Below are 20,105 nucleotides of genomic sequence, written 5' to 3'. Positions count from 1 at the left end.
ATATTGTGAATGAAAAAAAAAACAACCTTCCATTTCATTTTTTATACACCCATTTGAAAAATGGGATGTATTATGGGAACGCCCCTGGCGGGCGGGCGGCGTCCACAGACTTTGTCCGGAGCATATCTTCTACATGCATGAAGGGATTTTGATGAAACTTTGCACAGTTGTTCATCATCATGAGACGGAATGCCGTGCGCAAAAGCCAGGTCCCTAGGTCTAAGGTCAAGGTCACACTTAGAGGTCAAAGGTCAAATTCAAGAATGACTTTGTCCGGAGCATATCTTCTTCATGCATGGAGGGATTTTGATGAAAGTTGGCACAATTGTTCATCATCATGAGACAGAGTGTCATGCGCAAGAACCAGGTCCCTAGGTCTAAGGTCAAGGTCACACTTAGAGGTCAAAGGATACAAGAAAGAAAACTTTGTCCGGAGCATATCTTCTTCATGCATGGAGGAATTTTGATATAACTTGGCACAAATGTTCACCACCACGAGGCGGAGTGTCATGCGCAAGAACAAGGTCCCTAGGTCTAAGGTCAAGGTCACACTTAGAGGCCAAAGGTCAGATACAAGAATGACTTTGATCCGGAAGGCATTTCTTCTCATCTCAGTCGATGGAGGGAATTTTTTGATGTAACTTGGCACAATTATACACCATCATGAGAGAAGTGTCATGCGCAGTTCCCTTCTTTAGAATTACTTCCCTTTGTTGTTACTATAAATAGCTTATATTGTAACTTTTTCATTACTAGTCGTAGGGAAAAATGAGACCACTTTTCTGTAGTACAACATGCATGCTACATCCAATTATGAGGTGTATTTTGACCAATCTCTACCTGGTAAAGATTTTTGTGTGGACTTACAATTTTTTTTTGGATTTTTTTTTTTTTTTTAAGATTATCTTCCCTTAGTTGTTACTATAAATAACTTATATTGTTACTTTTTTATAATTGACAGTAGAGAAAAAACAAGACCACTTTTCTGTGGTACAACATAGATGTTACTTTCAAATTTTAGGTGTATTTTAAGGTATCTCTACCTGGTAAGGAGTTTTTTTTTGGACTTAGCAAAACAAATGACTTACAATGATTACTAAACAACCACAAAATTAAAATTCCATTTGCAAATACAGGTGCTAGAGTAAAGAAATTTGCTGTGACAGGCGTATATTGTGACATTCTGGCACTCTTGTTTGTTCTTTTATTTCTCATCAATTTCAGAATTTTATGTTCACTGATAATTGCAGTTCAGAAAGATGCAGGTCTGAAATACCATTATGACGAAGCTACACCGCTTCATCATGTACCAGGTGTCAACATGGACACCGAGGGCTACTTTCCCTGAAACCAATCACCATTTATTTATTTTCTAAGTCTTTTTCTCACTTTTGTTGTATTAGAATGCTTCCAGATGAGGAATGATAAATCAATCTGGCCACCTAAAGCCACTTATGCTTAATGAAATTACACTTTTCCAGAAGAAGGCCCCTCTGTGGTCATAGGTTTGTACTTTTTGTCTAGTGTTTAGCAACCTGTAATGAAACAAATAGAAAAAGAAAATTTTGATCTGACCATTTCAGAGATATCAAACTCTCTTGTGATTTAGAAATTTAGTTACTTAGATCCATTACAAGGAACTTTGTTTGATAACACCAGAATCCTTTCAGCTGTCCTAATTCCTCATTTTTCTTCATTTATGTATAACCACAGGACACTATAAATAATTTACAAACTGACCAGTCAGTCCCTGTACACCAGGAAATGTAATCAGAGTCTGGTTAAAGTAGTTTAGTTGCCATGGTTGTATAGAATAATCAAATTACTTGTATTCCTACACCCTGGAAACCATTTCCTCCAGTTTTCAAAGCAGCATGCTACTCAATTCAATACATATCACCATTTGATCGCAATTTTTGTGGGCAGCAAAGAGTGCCCACAGATTTACCATACCACAAATTTACGGTCAAAATTCTTATCCGAAACCGAACAACAAGTAGTTCCATGTCCTCCATAAATTTTACGTAAATTCAAGTCTGTTTAACTTTCAGAAAGCTTCTGAGATTCAACTTTATCAAAAATACATTGCTTACGTACAAGAGAGAAGGAACAACAACTTTTGAAGTGTCATTGTCTATTTACTCAAAGAATACAAGTAAAATAATATTGAAACTCAAATGTTCCTGTCAGTGACTTTGTCATGGTCAGTGATCATGCCATGGTCAGTGATTGTGTCATTGTCAGTGATCATGCCATGGTCAGTGATTGTGTCATGGTCATTGATTGTGTCATGGCCAGTGGTTGTGTCATTGTCAGTGATTGTGTCATGGTCAGTGATCATATCATGGTCAGTGATTGTGTCATGTCATGGTCAGTGATTGTGTCATGGTCAGTGATCATTTCATGGTCAGTGATCATGTCATGGTCAGCAATGATGTCATTGTAACCTGTTTTGTGCAAACTAAGCTTATTTACCACAAAGTACAAGAAATGCTCCTTTGACTTTGCCAATTTTTGTAACAGAACCTCTGTGAAAAAGGTTCATGAACAAATTCATGAAATAGTTCATGAATAAATATTCATGAGAATCAAAATTTATGTTTCATGAATTTCGATATTCATGAACTTGTTCATTTGTAATTCATGAACAAGTTCATGAATATCGAAATTCATGAAACATAAATTTTGATTCTCATGAATATTTATTCATGAACTATTTCATGAATTTGTTCATGAATTTGAATTCATGAACTATTTTTGTTAAAAAAAAAAAAAAAAAAAGGTTTCATGAACAAATTCATGAACTAGTTAAGGTCACCTGGTAGGAGTGTAACACTATAATGAAACATGAGAGATCTGCATGTGATGGAATTCTTTGAACAATTTCGGTAGAGCTTGATAGAAGAAAAAATCCTGTATAAAAGGTTCATTAACATTGGCCTAGTAGTTTCAGAGATGTTGTTTAAAAGAAATTGTAGGATGAACAGACAGCGATCCTTACTGGCTCAACCTGGCACCTTGTGCAAGGGAAGCTAAAAGTAAATTTCTTAACTGGCGACTGACCATTTGCAACATTCTAACTAAGCACAGAGTCTCAAAGAGTACAATTTACAAAACTGAAGAATGCTATGGTTCACAACAAAGTTTTATTTTCCCTTCATTGGTGTCATTCCACCCTCAACAAATGACATGTTGAGTAAAAACAGTAAACTAAGTTTAGAGTGGGATTGGGAGCATAATTATAAGAAGTAAACAATTTCTGTATAAAATACAAAACATTAAGTTAAACAATGTATAATTTACTTTAATATCAAGATTGAAATTCATATACTAGCTTTGCTTCAGGGTCGTGAAAACTTGTGACATTTTAAAAGGATTATATAGTTCTTAAAATAAACGATTTATGACAACACCATAATTACTTACTTGATATTCAGTATACTCATGTTCCTTTTAAACCATTTCTAACTGTAGCATGATAAATATTTCCTTGTTATTTGCTCAAAAATTGCTGAATCACATGTGCAAAAAATTTCCCAGCATGCAACAAAATAATGGAAACTGATCATGTGACATTATGAATTTAATGTTCATGAACATTCATGAAGAGTTCATGAACTTATTCATTATTGTAAAAGGTAATAAACCTAAGTTTTATGTTTAATGAATGAACAGTTCAGAAACTCACAGTTGGGTTCAAGATCTGGTACTGAACTAGAAAAAGGTTTTGAATTTTAGTACTTTTAATGAACTTGTGTTCAGGAACAACTTTGGTTCTTAGTCTTACAACAGTAGCTGTTCAGGAACTGGTAAAGTTCTGTAAGATCTTGAACTTTTGCAGTTTTTGAACCAATGGTCAAGAACCATCATTGTTCTAGAACCACAGTCTAAGAACTGTTATGCTGGTTCAGGAACAGTTCTTTAAGTTCTTCAGAAGTTCTTGAATGTTCAAGAACTTAATGCTAGTTCTAGAAAATCTTTTTCAAGGGAAAACCATAATCCTGTAGTTCCTGAATCACAATTTCAATCATTATCTGAATTTCATTTTCAAGTTCATGGATTTCTTAAATTATTTAATGGATTTTCTGAAATGTTCATGAACTACATTTACAAGTTCATGAAATGAAAGTAATATTCTTGAACTTGAGAGTTCATGAATTTAAGTAAGTGAAATTTTCCTTGTAGTTCATGAACTTTTTTTGATAATTCATGAAATAACTTATGAATTCTTACAAATTAATGAATAAATTCATGAAGTTCATGAACCTATTTCACAGGAGAATTAACTTGAACTGCCAGTAACTCTGGAAATCGGAATTACTTTTAAGCACCTGTAAGAAAATAATTATTTAAGAAACAACCAGTGATAATTCCAGCATGAAATAGCTAAATCATTGACAGAAGCAAGAAAAAATGTTTCATTGATATTTCCAATACACTACATAGCCCTCATAGCCATAGACTGAATTGACTGAGAAATATTCATGAAGCATTCACACTTCAGCCTGATACTTACACTGCTTGATTAATAGTCTCTGTTTCAGTTATCAAAGTTTGCACAGTTTTTGTGAAAATACACATTATGTCCTTATGTTGGCTAACTCAAACTTCCCTTTTACTGAATTTACATTGAAGCTCTGTATCTCGAATTCCAAGGGGTTGAGCGTTTTACTTCGAGATAACCGAAATTTGACTGAAGGGCCAGGCCATTTTGACAGCAAAGATAGTTTTATTAATTGAAGAACTAAGAAGAAACCTAAGGAACCTTTGAATAAGTCACCTTAGGCTTGTTGAATGCATGAATGATATGATATCATATCAATTGAAAATATGGTTTTACAAATGTGGAATAGACATAACGTTTGTGCCATTCAGGTATGAAATACAATGTCAGGGGGTCCCCAACATATCAAATACAGCCTTGTGTTTCATCCTAAATAACTGCATTTCAGCTCATTTATATTGTTGTGGTTGATCTAGTTTTGCATAGTATTTTCAAATCTATAAAAGACCAGATTGTTAGCATACAAGCAGCAATTGTTCTGGGTAGCATATATTCCTTGACCAATGTCTGGTAATATAAATATCTCATTGGAGAATGGAGAATTGATGTGCTTAAAAAATTAAAGTAAATATTAATTAATTAATATATTGCTGCATATAGGATTATTGGAGGAAATGCATTAGGACTGTAAATATTGATATTTGTCTTTTACATTTCAGAAGTTTGTGGCAATATAACCAGACAATGACACATCAGACAAGAATCTGGTACACAACTACACTGTGATTCCACCAAATATGTCGAATGGCACAACTACATTGTGTTTCCTCCAAATATGATTGAATGGCACAACTACATTGTGTTTCTGCCAAATATGATTAAATGGCACAAATACATTGTGTTTCTGCCAAATATGATTGAATGGCACAACTACATTGTGTTTCCACTAAACATGGTTGAATGGCAAAATTACAATGTGATTCCACCAAACATGGTTGAATGGCACATTCCACCAAACATTATTGCATGACACAACTACACAGTGATTCCACCAAAACATGATTGAATGACACCAGTAACTGCCAAATTACCATAAGCCACTGAAAGGTAAGTGAAACTGAGAACATTTCCGAGTACCTTTCAGGATGGATGTACAAAGTTTGTTTAGATGAAAAAATAATTCATAGCATTTGTTTAATCGTACTGATGTTGAAATTTTCTTTGAAGGTTCTGTTTTATTCTATAAATTGATCTTCTTGCTGTCAGAGATTAAAGAAAATTTAAGTTTTTTATGATAGCTGTATTAAAGTGGACTTATATGTGGGATAAGCTTAATTTAAAGGACTCTACTAAGTCAAATCTGTATTTAGCTGCCAGTAAAGGAATTGAACAATCTGGCTGCTTAAGACAGGTGGCTGTTTAAGAGATGTTAATACATATGGCTGCAAAGGCTAATTCAAATGCCAGTCTTTATTCATGTCTGCAGTCAGTACCATTTCAAATTGGCACTGATAATCTAAATATTGCCAGGAATTTAAGTGCCCATTGATAGAAGCAAACAGACATTCTCGATTGCAATAGAAGTCCAAAATCTATTGATTATTTCAATTACCTGCATAAGGCTTCTGCTTTGGATCACAAATGTATTCTGAACTTGAATTTGGCAAAAACTCCTACTATTATTTGGTAGAACATAATCTGCCTTTCATAAAGGAAATGAACACAATATTGTTGTAACTCATACAGGCAATTAGCAACACAAGGGTTTAAAGCAATACTATCATATCTCATAGGCATGGGCAATACAGGGTTTGAACATGATACTATCATATCCCATAGACAGTGGGCAGTATGAGGTTCGAACATAATACTGTCATATCTCATAGGCAATGGGCAATACAGGGTTTGAACATAATACTATCATATCTCATAGGCAATGGGCAATACATGGTTTGAACATAATACTCTCATATTCCATAGGCAATTGGCAAAACAGTGTTTGAACATAATACTATCATATCTCATAGGCAATGGGCAATACATGGTTTGAACATAATACTATCATATCTCATAGGCAGTGGGCAATACAGGGTTTGAACGTAATACTTTCAGATCTCATAGGCAATGGGCAATACAGGGTTTGAACGTAATACTATCATATCTCATAGACAATGGGCAATACGAGGTTTGAACATAATACATAATACTATCATATCCCATAGGCAATTGGCAATACAGGGTTTGAATGTAATACTATCATATCTCATAGGCAATGGGCAATACATGGTTTGAACGTAATACTATCATATCTCATAGGCAATGGGAAGTACAAGGTTTGAATGTAATACTATCATATCTCATAGACAATGGGCAGTGATGAGATATGATAGACAATGGGCAGTGCAAGGTTTGAACACAAGTCTGGAATGGGCAGTGCAAAGGTTGAATGTAATACTGTCCTAATTAGAATAGGCAATTGGCAGTATGAGGTTTGAATGCAACACTGTCATAATTGATACAGGGAATTTTGGCAGTGCGAGGTTTGAATGCAGTATTGTTGTATTTTATATCAGCAATGGGAATGCAATACTGTATACTCACTTACATGAACAATAGGCATTATGCGTGACAAAAGTATTACTGTTGTATCTCATAAAGGGAATGGTAGTGCAAGGTGTTAATACAATATATAATGCTGTAATTCACAGGGAATGGGGAGTACAAAGGGTTGATTTCAATACTGTTTGAACTAATATAGGCAATAGGCAATATGAGAGTTGAACGCAGCACTGTCGTAACTCAAATAGACGTTTGCACTATGAGGATTGTACGCTTCACTGTCTTATCTTATATAGGCAATGGGCAGTACAAGGGTTGAAAATATTACTGTCGTAACTCAAAAAGGGAATGGTAGTGCAAGGTTTGAATGCAATAATGTCATCACTCATATAGGCAATTGGCAGTATGAGGGTTGAACTCAATACCGTCGTAACTCACATTATGAAAGAAAAATTGTTACAGAAATATCTGAAATTATTTTAACATGTTTCCTTATGATTAAGAAATAATTAGAATAATTTAATTTATTTTACTTAGGTTTTTTGTGCAACCACTTCTACAGCTGATATTAAACCATATTAATTAACAACTAATTCCTGATGATATCCATCTCAGTGATGGTTATGATAGAGGAGAAGCCAGTTTCACTTTTAATCTCAAGTGACAACCAAGTTAGCTACTGGTACCATTTTACACATCTTTCCTATTATTCGGGCAGAGAGCAATTTTATACTTCCTTCACTCGAAGTGGGCCCTCTACTACAACACTACTGTAAGAACAATATTTCTATCTGTTAGCAACAAAGAATCTTGATCTGTTTGGAATCATTGCAAAATATTCAGTGATTCCTAAACAAGTGTGAGCCCAGCAGCATAGCTAAATAGGGAAAGCGCAGATCTACGGATCTTGGGTTTATGAGTTTGATCCCTGTTGAGATGTATGACAATTTGATAGAAGACATTGTGTCAGAAGTCATGACATCCTCCACCTCTGTTTCATGTTGAGAAGTTGGCAGTTAGTTTATACTTATTTATTTTAGCTCTGTTATGATGAAAGCTTGAAGCTTATTTGAATCACTCTCCAGTCCAGTCCAGCCCTCTTCCTTGAAAACCCAGAACTGGTGCTGTATGAAAGAGCGTGGTGGTGACTGCAGTTTGCAGTAACTGTGGAGAACATGTAAGTGCTGGTACATTATCCACAAACATTGGTCAGGTTAACTGCATGGCCTCCGTTACGTAACTGAAATACTGATGAAAAACGGCACTAAACCCCGTGTGAAATTAACTTTTATTCAGAGCAACAATTATTCAGGAAAACAAAACGAGGATGAATACTCTTTGACCATAAAGAAAGAATAAATATCTGAGTTTATGCAAGAGATGCATTTGAGGGTTCAAGACTTAGCCTGGGGTAATCAATCCTTTCATGTGACTGGCTTAAATAAGAGAAGTGGTTCTACTCAGATACCAGCCCATGATGAAATATTAATTTCAAGATGGGCAACTGGGGCTCTTCTCTGCTCTCAAAAGTGGGAAAGTTGCCATATTACCTATAATTATGTTGCTGTGACATGTTATCCCTGCGAAATAATAATTTTTGAGTAAAGCATTTTCACTTCACATATTTGGATATTTTCTCAGCATGATTTTTGATTAGCTACTATATATATATATAATACCTATACCGTAGAAGTGGGCAGATATACGTTTCATCTATAGATTCAATCCGTAAAGGACCGTAGAAAGTGAGCAGATTTTAACTAAAAGTTGGCAGACTAATGTATCTGGAATGAAAGAATTGCCGATTTACGGAAGGGTGGTGATTTATACATATTATATTAACAGTCTGAACTTGTCTCATTCCTGCTGTTACTGGCTATATAATATTATGTTTCCAAGTATAGGACAGTAATTATCCAGTCATTCAAACTTTTCTAGGAAAATGTTAAAACCTTTTAAAATCTTAAAATTATTAGCTTACTTTTAGTTCACCTGGGCTCAAAGTGAGCTATTGTGATTGTCCATGTCAACCATTATCATTGTTGTGCATTGTCAACAGTTTGACTATTAACACTGTAGAATTCACATTTTGGTCCAGTCTTAATGAAACTTAGTCAGAACATTATCCTTAATAAAATCTCAGACGAGTACATTACAGGGTCATCTGGGTTCAAATACTAGGTCACAGTTTTAAAACTTTCATTGTCGGAACATTTGTCGCAATGAAATCAAGGTACAGTTTGAAACTGGGTTATTTGAGTTAAGAAACCAGATCTTTAGGTAAAATATCATGGAGAAACATTGTTAACACTCTCGAAGCCCTGTTTTCTAAATGATCATTATAAATCTTTGCCAGAATGAAATCTAGATGAGATTAGAAATTGAAAACTACATCACTAGGTTAAATCATACAAAAAACATTGTAAACACTCAAGAGACCACATTTTCTACTTGATCTTGATAAAACTTTCTTAGAATGTTTGTCTCTATGAAATCTGGATTAAGTTCAAAACTGGGTAGCATTAGGTCAAAAACTAGGTCACTAGGTCAAACAATAGGACAACTTCTTAACACTCTAGAGGGCACATTTTTCACTTATTCATCATCAGTCTTTGTCAGAATGTTTGTCTTTGTCTACATGAAAATTCAGTCAACACAAAACTGGATTGCATGAGGTCTTTGAAATCTAGGATAAATTTGTAGCTGTGTCGATTCATTTAAAAAAAACCACAGGCAATCAGAGAAAGATTTGGTTAATGATCTACTAGATTTACATAAAACTTGGTCAGAATGTTTGTCTCTATGAAATCAGGGCCAAACTATTTACTAGATTTCCTGAGGCATGAGGACAGTTGACTGATACTGGGCCATCACAGCCCTCTTGTTATAGCTTGAGAGGCTTCAGTTTATCATAAATACTGTCACTTCTTCCATATCCCAAATAAGTATGAGTTAATTGAAATCATTAATACCCACCTACCTTTTCATTTCAAAAAGGCCAAATTCCTAAAATATACAGGTCAATGAAAAGAACAGTTTCAATGATTTCACTGGATTGGAAGTATGCAAAGTCAGAGGGACACAGACGAACAGACAGGAGGAAACCCAGTGACATTGAAAAGAGAGACATTCAGACAAACAGAGTGAGAGACAGACAAACATATTGATAGACAAACAGAATGGGAGACAGAAAGACTAGAAACAGATAAAGGATGATGACAATATCAAGTTCTCCATTATTCAGGATATAACTTTGTCCTGTTAAAACCACACACCCATTTGATAGTCACTGGAGCTCTGAAATATTAGAAAAAGTTCCAAGTCACTGCTCAAAATTGTCATCACACTGGCAATAAAAGAACCAGGTTTCTTTTCATTTAGAACCATATGAGACTGCATGCAGCAGAAAGTCATAAAAGAACTGTAAATGTGGCATTAGGGATTACATTTCCAGACATTATTGCTCCATTTTTCATGGAAACACAGGAAGGCAAATAAATGCTGCATATAAAGTTATATTGTTTTAGGGTGACAGGAATAAGGAAATTTGGCCAGACTGTTTGCTTGATCAAAGGTCAAACACAAGATCACTAAGTCACATCATACAAAAACCTTGTAAACACAAAATAGGCCACATTTCATACCAGATTTACATGAAACCTGTTCAGACTATTTTGCTTCGTAAATGCAACATGTTCTCCTTGATCTACATGAAACATAGAATATTTGACAATGATACCTGTACAAATTTTGATGTCTATCTATCTATCTATCTATCTATCTATCTTCAGGGATCCGGACATTTGCCCCCCAGGACATTTGCCCCCCAATGAAAAAGTGGACTGCTGGACATTTGCCCCCCAGTTGAAATGGTAGATAGGACATTTGCCCCCCAGTGCTTATTTCTGAAACGGACATTTGCCCCCCAATAGTTTTGTCCCCCAGTGATTTTTTGGGAACTTGATACAAGACATTCGTCATATTTTAGGGGACAATGGCTTTGTTTTATACAATTTTGTAGTAGATAATTGCCAAATTAACAAGTTTGAGTGTTAAAAACATTGCACTAATTAAGAAATTATATCACTGTTATGAACACTTTTATTACTCAATAATAGGCTATTATTTACCTTAACACCTGAAAGTAATTTACATATTTATTATCTTCATATACTGCTTAACTCCCCTTTTGAGTATTATTAGCAGATGCGCAGTCAGTGCAAGAGAAAGATTTTTACAAAAGTATTGACAGTGTGATGTCAAAGTGATAAAGTGAGACTGAAAAAAGTTAAAAGTGTTAGATATACAGAATGATGTACTTATTTTTCTCAGGCAAGCAATACAGAACCTTCACGGTCCTCTTGTTTTATGCTAATGGTGTTATTACCCTCCAAATTTATTTTCAAATATTGGTCATTCCTTCTTATTGTCAATTCTTTTGTTGCATTAATTTTCTGGTTGTGTATGCTGTGCTGGGTATATTCAGGGATAAATGGATTTTTTATTTTTGAAAGAATTCCAGATTATGTTTTAAAACACTCACAGGCTTATATAATCTAATGACATAGATAATCAAAGAAAAATTGTGCCTGCCTGAAGTGTGAATTCTTGATCAGTCTAATGCTTAGAGCATGAATATTTGACCAGAGAGTATTGGAAATAGCTATGAAATATCTCACTGACCACCATGTCCATATTGGTAAGGAATAAATCTTTTTCCTGCTTCATTTAGTAGATTGCTTTCTTGGCAATATAATTGACCTTACGCTAGTGTTGACTGACAGGTTCCAACTGACCAATCAGATAACAGAACTGATAAGCCTTGTTGTTAGCCGCCATTTTGTCCGTCAAACTTAGTGCCGGACTCCATTTAGACTTAGAGAATCGCTGGATAGCAAGGACTCGTCAAAACGATTTCATCGTTTAGCCGACTCAATAAAAAACTATGATTAATGTAAGATTATTTTAATGAGTCTAATCAACAATTTTCCAGGCGCTCAAAGTTTTGACTTAGCACTCAGTGTGTGCTTTCGTTCTAAATTTCATTTTAATAGACAGCGTAAACTTCGTCTAAAATTCCAGAAAAAATAGCATATTTCGTATAAAGAAGATAATTATGTTCTTAAACAAAAAATTATACATTCATTCTGTATACTTTATAAAGAAATTTGGTAGGCTCAAACATTGTTTTAAGCTGCGATGCGCCGGTATATGTCTTGAAATATGAGTATGGACTATATCATCGCCTTGGACTATATCTTATTTATTTATCATTTACACGTTTTAATTCTAATAAGAGAACTTTCTTTACTTATACTTAAAACACATCATGTCTAAGTATTAGACATTAAATGCTATGTATCTGAATAATGCTGAACAATGATATGAGCATCTTAAATGAGTTCCGGTATTTCGAAATCCGACGTTTCTTAAATGACACAAGTGACAATTTTTACATGTAAATTACCTTATTTAATTTATCTAATTAATTTGAAATAGGATTCAGAATCCACAGTCTGATTTCAACCTTAATTAATAAAAATCAATGTTCTAGTCTGCTTAATATAGTCATACCCTACATGATTTCCGGGAGATCGAAATTTGACGTTTCTATAATGAAAAAGAAATGGACAATTAAAAAAACCCACAAAATCAGCTATAATGGTTTCAGAGATTTCCGTCTTTCTTATGTGTTTTCCGCTCGGCCCCCTGCCTTGTTTAGTTTTTCTCATACTCGGGTGCAGTTCCTGGCTTTTAACAACAACATATCGTTGTTTTTTGTAGAATTTATGTTTCGCTACAGAACGTCCACTTATTAACGATTGTGTTTTGTCTTTTCACTTTAGAAATACGTGTGAATTGAGGTAGCGTACGCCGAAATCAACTAGAATGTCCGGCAAAATATTTCTGCCATCGCCATTTGATTCCTTTGTTTGTCGGGCCTAGCATGAATTGTTCCCCCTTAAAACTGGTAGGCGTGCCCTTACAGAAGAAAAAGGCCTGCTGCGTACTCTTGCTGTGTACATACAGCATATATGATGCGTACATGATGTGTACTGAAATCAATAGTACGCAGGATATACACCGCACATACACCGATAGTACGTTTGTAGTACACTTTTGACATGCAAATGAGCTCTGCCGCGTACTACTTGCTGCGTACATGCTGTGGACTACATAGTACACAGGATGTACGCTGGAGGAATTTAGTATGCGAGAAATAGTATGCAGCATGTACGCGGCACATACACTTTTCACATGCAAATGAGCCTGCGGTGTACTACCCCTGCGGCATACATGCTGTGTACTCCTGCGGCGTACATGCTGTGTACTCCTGGCCCGAGTCCTGCGGCGTACATGCTGTGTACTCCTGTTGCATACATGCTGTGTACTCTTGTGGCGAAACTGCTGTGATAATGTAAATTCCTTACCCCACCAACTTTCGTATGCAAATGCTGATCATTTGGACAGAAAAAAACAGAAAAAAGATAAGTGACATGCATCAATAAGTATTTACCCTTACCAAAATAATGTAGATTGATGTTATCAAATAAATTAGTATGCTTTTCTCCATCCACATTTCAATGAAATAAATCAATTTTTGTAGCATGTAATTTGGTAAACATTGGAAGAAAATGGCGTAACTGCATCAAGGGGAAACAACTTTAATGCAACTAAATATAAGTTTATGATTTATTATAGACGATGTGTGCGTAGTATGTATTTATTTTGATTAAAATCCATCTGAGAACAATCTAGGACTGGAATTATATAAGCATTTATACACTTTTACGTCCGTAAAAAGTAGCGCACCAAAAAATTTTGGATTGATTTTTTCCAATGGGGCAAGCGCAATTAGCCAAAAACGTTCTGAAAATATACGAGCGGCAAATCCGATAAACAACTTTTTAATTTGGTGAGGCCTTAATGAGTTAACATAATGAGCATTAAAGCCTTTATAAAACATGATAGAGTGGTGTTTCGCTTAAGAGTATTCAAATAACAGTGAGAGCTATTAATTCTTCTCATTCGGGCGCTGTTGAGGCATTATTATCTTGGTAATTATTTCATGTATTACAAAATGTAATGCAACGAAGTTCAAATAAGGCTTTTCAATTATCCAAGTTAGAAAGCTCCAGGATTAATTCAAAATGAAAAAGAATATATTTTTACACTGCATGCAAGGTGCAGCTCAGAAATCACTAAGATGTAAGCTTCACAAATGAACATTGCAAATAGTTTGGCAAATTTTTATTGTTCAGAATACCGGTAATCTGAACTATTCTATGCTATTAAGATAAAAGTTACTTGGAAATCAAGTTCTTGCTTCCAAAAAAAAAAAATGTACAAATCCTTCCTGCATGAAGTCCCTCCCGCGTATATGAAGTTTACTTCAGACTTTAACTTATAAAAAAAAAACTAAGTATAAATGCCAAAAGAAATTGTACAAGTCTTTCCTGCGTATATGAAGTGTACTGCACAAATTTCAAAGTATCTGCGGTGTACATGCAGTGTACTATTTTCTTGTACAAGTCCCTCCTGCGTACATGCAGTGTACTCCTTAAATTTTCAGAGTCTGTGCTGCGTACTTGAAGTGTACTAGTGACCTCCTGCGTACATGCTGTGTACTCGTCGAAATAGTACACGGCATGTACGCGGCATGCGGTGTATGTAAAATGTACTCCTCTGGCGTACTACTGTGTTCGCGGCATATACACAGCAAATACGCAGCATGTACGCCACAGAGGCTTGCTTCTGTAAGGGTGGCTACAGGCTATCTGGCGTAAGGTCAATTGTAACACACCTGAGGTTTTTTCCAGTAGGTTAGGTTAAAGTGTTCCAAGGTCTTCTAAGTAGCCCAAGAGAATAATGTTCTTTGTTCTTTATGGTTGGAACTTTGTTTGTCCTATTTATAACAATAAGCCAGATCATTGACAAGTTTGATTAGTTTTGGTCTGTCATAGAAAAAACAGGCACAAACTATATAAATAATATGATATTTTTATTTTTTATTAACAGAATGAGACATTATTATTGAACTGCAACCCATATTCCATTACCAGACACTAAGTCAGAATGTATACGGCTGCTGCTCTCAGACTTTTCAGGAAAAGTAAGTACCACTTTCGGAGGGCCCTGATTGTTTTGAATCAATATGGCAATGGTCAAGGTCACATTGATTTGGATACTGAAAATAGTTTCTGGACATTTAGTTATGAAGTATAACAGCTACAGATTTCAGACTACACAATGACTCAATACTACTATAGGAGGGTTCCTGATGCCATGGGCTCAACTGAAAATAAGTTGTTCCATCCATTCCAGGTGGGGAATTTCATCGTCTACCCACACTAAACAAGTAATGTAATGGCCACTGCCAGTTATAACCATACTTTTTTGTTGCCTTTACTATCATATTTGCATTTTAATGAAATGGCAACTACATACACACTTTAAATACTTGCACGGCCATGTCTTTTGTAATTTACTGACTTGACCATTGCGGCTAATTAGTGGCCATTTAGCTTCTAATGTCACAATTAACTTTTATCTGTCATGAATATTTCCAACAGACTCCCATACTTCTGGCATCAGTAATACTTTTACAGTCCTTAGTCATCAATAAATGAGCCGTGCCATGGGAAAACCAACATAGTGGGTATGCGACCAGCATGGATCCAGACCAGCCTGCGCATCCGCACAGTCTGGTCAGGATCCATGCTGTTCGCTAATAGTTTCTCCAATTCCAATAGGCTTTAAAAGCGAACAGCATGGAGCCTGACCAGACTGCGCGGATGCGCAGGCTGGTCTGGATCCATGCTGGTCGCATACCCACTATGTTGGTTTTCCCATGGCACGGCTCAAATCTTATTTCTTGTATACAGGATAGGAGTTTCCAGTGTCTTCAGTAATTCTGACAAAACTGACTCATGAATTATGAAAATGACATCATAATAAAAAGCTTCATTAAATTTTTCTGCAACAAAACAATGCCAAAAAAAGACATTTTTATATTTCATGTCTTGTATTTTTTGTAGAATAAAATGTGCAAAGAAAAGAATATCACTTACTGCAGGACTGGTGCGAATGGCAGTATCCAGATCTTGGGTAATGCTCGGTGTTTAAACTGGACAAAGCTTCATTATCACCTAAACGGTTACCATGAAGCCGGATATTGCTGTCTTCAACTACAACGAGTGAATGATTCTGGTTATACTTTTCTGGCTACTTCCACATTATTTCCACTTCACAGATGCAGTCTTTGCCATGTACTGATATATATCTTCATAATTCTCATTTCTTAGGCCTGGAAATGTCTCGGTACATATTTTCATTGACTCTTCTTTTGTGGCTCTGTATGCCAACTTTCAAAATAATTTTGCAGAAATGTTTCTTGGGTGATTAAGGGCCATCATGGCTATCTTGTTTATAACATGAACTGTCATGTGTAATAAGGGCTGAATAGGTGTCGAAATTAGGGAGATGATGACATTATGGGACGGAATGGGACAGGGTGGATGAGAATAGACAAGACATGCAGGATGATATTGGATGGGACTGGACTGTACTGGACTGGACTGGACTGGATGAGAAGAGGCAAGACAGGCAGGATGATATTGAATGGGGCTGGACTGGACTGGACTGGACTGGATAAGAAGAGGCAAGCCAGGCAGGATGATATTGGATGGGACTGGAATGGACTGGACTGGACTGGACAGGATGGGACAGACTGGACTGGACAGGACTGGATGAGAAGAGGCAAGCCAGGCAGGGTGATAACAGTAATTGCTTCGTTATTCTTGGAGATAACTAATTACATGATGATAAAACCAAAAAATCATTTGATAATCACCTTGTTGCTCATGTCAGTAAAAAAAAGTTTGAAGGATGACAGAAGTTCTACCATTACCATCAATGTTTCTTGTTATTATTGTCTTGGAAGGAGTATGTTTTATTTTATACAATAAAAGATACATGCATATATGATTTTTTTATGTAACCAGGTAATTTATCACTAAAGTAAGACCAATACCAAATAGAGAATTATTTTATTTACAGTCTTACCTAACAAGTATAATTTAGGGGCCAGGTGGTAAAGGTGGCTGACTTTGAATCACTTGTGGATCACCAGTGTGGGTTTAAATCTTGCTTTGGATGTAGAACTATTCATGACTTAAATTGTGTCAGCCTGACTCTAAAACACAATAAAAAAATCAATATAGGGCAAGTATGTGGTTGACTTGCCATGCAACTTTTAGAACTTGCTTTTTATGGGCACTGTTTTATGTTTGTGGTTACTTTTATATCTTTTGATTATTCAGATTTACCTTCAAATTGATCATTAAACATTCATTCACATTATCTCAGTAAATTTGATTTTAAATTTTTTTACCCATTGTTTATTGGCACCATGCTCTGAAGACTCAGTTCATGTTGACTAGAGCTACTTCCTCTCTGTTTGATCTTTCAAGTACGGTAGTTATTTGCTAACCTTTACCCTGCTAAATTTCTAAAATGAACTGACCTATCATTCAATTTGGGCAGTACCATTCATTATTTGAAGGGGTGTTCACTGAAAATTTACTGACCGAAGAGCGAACTGTGCGGACCAAGATCAGCCTATATGCAGACATGCAGGCTGATCTTGGTCTGCAATGGCCGCAAAGGCAAAATCACTTGCTGCCAGCAAGCTAAAGGTTAATAAAATAACAATCAAACTTTAACCTCCGTTTCAGGCAAGTCTATTTTAATTTTTCTTTTTTTACTGATACAGTTTTAGCTCACCTATCACAAAGTGACAAGGTGAGCTATTGTGACCGCTTGATGTCCGTCGTCCGTCGTGCATCAACAATTTCTAAAAAAAATCTTCTTCTTGAAAACCACTGGGCAGACTTACACCAAACTTCACAGGAATGATCCTTGGGTGGCCCCCTTTCAAAATTATTCAAAGAATTGAATTCCATGCAGAACTCAAAACTTTAAAAATCTTCTTGTCCAAAACCACAGGGCCTAGGGCTTTAATATCTGGTGTGTAGCATCATCTAGTGGTCCTCTACCAAAATTGTTCAAATTATCCCCCTAGGGTCAAATATGGCCCCGCCCCGGGGGTCACATGGTTTATATAGACTTATATAGGAAAAAAAGTTTAAAAATCTTCTTGTCTGAAACCACAACACTTAGACCTTTGATATTTGATTTGTAGCATTGTCTTATGGTCCTCAACCAAAATTGTTCAAATTGTACCCCTTGGGTGAAAAGAGGCCCTGCCCTGAGGGTCCCAAGTTTTATATAGACTTATATTGCAAAAAGCTTTAAAAATCTTCTTGTCTGAAACCATATGACCTAGGCTTTTGATATTTGGTATGATGCATTGTCTAGTAGTCCTCTACCAAAATTATTCAAATTATGCCCCTGGGGTTAAAAGAGGCCCCGCCCTGGGGTCACTTAGTTATTATGTGAGTTATATAGGAAAAATACTTAAAAAAATTATCTGATCCTATTTCCAAGACTGTTTAATTATAATTACCTGATGACCGCAAGTAATATGTTGTCACTTGACTGTGACCTTGACTTACTGACCTACTTTCTTGTTTTTTAAGAGACAGCCTTGAAATTTTGATGACATACACAGTTTTGCACACAAATTGTAAAACTGAATTTCATTGACCATGAATGTGACCTACTGACTTTCTTAATATTTTATCATCAGTTTGACATTTGAAACATGTAGCTCATATTACTCAGGTGAGCGATCCAGGGTCATCACGGCCCTCTTGTTTGCAGTACTGTTCGTTACTGTTACATACTACTGGATACTAAACACTAGTCTCAAAAAGTTGTCCCCCCTTAAATAAAAAAGTTTGTCATTGTAAAGAAATGAAAATAAACAGTTTTCAGTATAGCTAGAAAACCATGCAGAATCTAGTTATGTGAAATTTCAGTATTTGGACATACAAAGGTATTAACAGTTCTTTGTAAATGGTGAATTTTAAAAGGTGTTGAACTGTCTGGAAGTGTGCCCACTTCATTGCAGTTCTTTTCTGGAATTCAAGGAAAATACCAGTAGATTGACAATCATTCCGTAGAATAATCTATATATTTTAAAAATTATGCTATTCAATTTTCTTGTAAAACAATTCTGCTATAAATTGGTGATGCACAAATTTCTTTTTAAAACAGTTAACATTGTGCCATGTCATTGTTTATTCCTAGTCAAGTACTTATGTGATTTTCATTTGCTACTTTTTCTTTTAATCCTTTTTGATTCTTCTTATATTTTTAAAGCAAAAACCTGTCAATAAACTTAAACTGAAAATGAGGAAGGAGTTATGTATATTGCCATACTTGGAAGTCCTAGTCAATAAATCCTGCTTTGAACATTTGTCATTTGTGTCCTGCTTCCCAACATAAGGAAATTTAAAGATTTACTATTGTTGGTTGGCTACCAAATTGATTTTGGACCTTGCACGCAACATTTGTTATGATGCGCTAAATCCAGGAGATATAATTAAGGATACTATTAAGAAAGCTCTTAAACTTTTCAAAGGAATTCCAGCTATTCCAGCCAAAGTCAGCCATTTCCTTTGTGTTTTTAACCATTACCCTGCTAAATTTCTAAAATGGAATGGTCCATCATTCAATTTGGGCAATACCATTTATTATTTAAAGGGATGTTCAATGAAAATTTACCTACTGAATAGCGAACAGTGCAGATTATGATCAGCCGGCACCGTCTGCACTGGTCGCAAAGGCAGAATCATTTGCCGCCAGCAGGCTAAAAGTTAATGACTTCCCTTTAGTATGATAAAATAATTCATTTAATTTTTTTTCTCGCCAGTTAAAACTAAAATTACTTAAAATCTTTAAAATACAGCTATAAATATCTGAAAGCAATTATGATTATAGATTTCCAGACATTTTTAAACTTTGTATCTCTTCTTCATTTATATAATATGCATGTGATTGTTTGATATATAATGCTGCCGTACTTTGGATATTGGTAACTCTGTTACAATTTCTGATACTGTCAGCTGCCTTTTGG

The 20,105-nt window shown here is 35.4% G+C and overlaps 1 long non-coding RNA gene across 1 annotated transcript in view; it reads left to right on the top strand.

The window, feature by feature from the left end:
* LOC128556173 (uncharacterized) overlaps positions 1 to 19,609 on the top strand; it is a 76,449-nt gene extending 56,840 nt beyond the window's left edge. Inside the window, exons 2-4 of the long non-coding RNA XR_008370473.1 lie at positions 5,224 to 5,611; positions 15,083 to 15,176; positions 16,102 to 19,609. This is a non-coding gene — a long non-coding RNA (uncharacterized LOC128556173). The remainder of the gene's footprint in view (positions 1 to 5,223; positions 5,612 to 15,082; positions 15,177 to 16,101) is intronic.
* Positions 19,610 to 20,105: the final 496 nt, after the last annotated feature.

Source organism: Mercenaria mercenaria, chromosome 1 (assembly GCF_021730395.1).
Source record: "Mercenaria mercenaria strain notata chromosome 1, MADL_Memer_1, whole genome shotgun sequence".
Classification (NCBI taxonomy): domain Eukaryota; kingdom Metazoa; phylum Mollusca; class Bivalvia; order Venerida; family Veneridae; genus Mercenaria; species Mercenaria mercenaria.
This window is presented reverse-complemented; position numbering and strand designations above follow the sequence as displayed.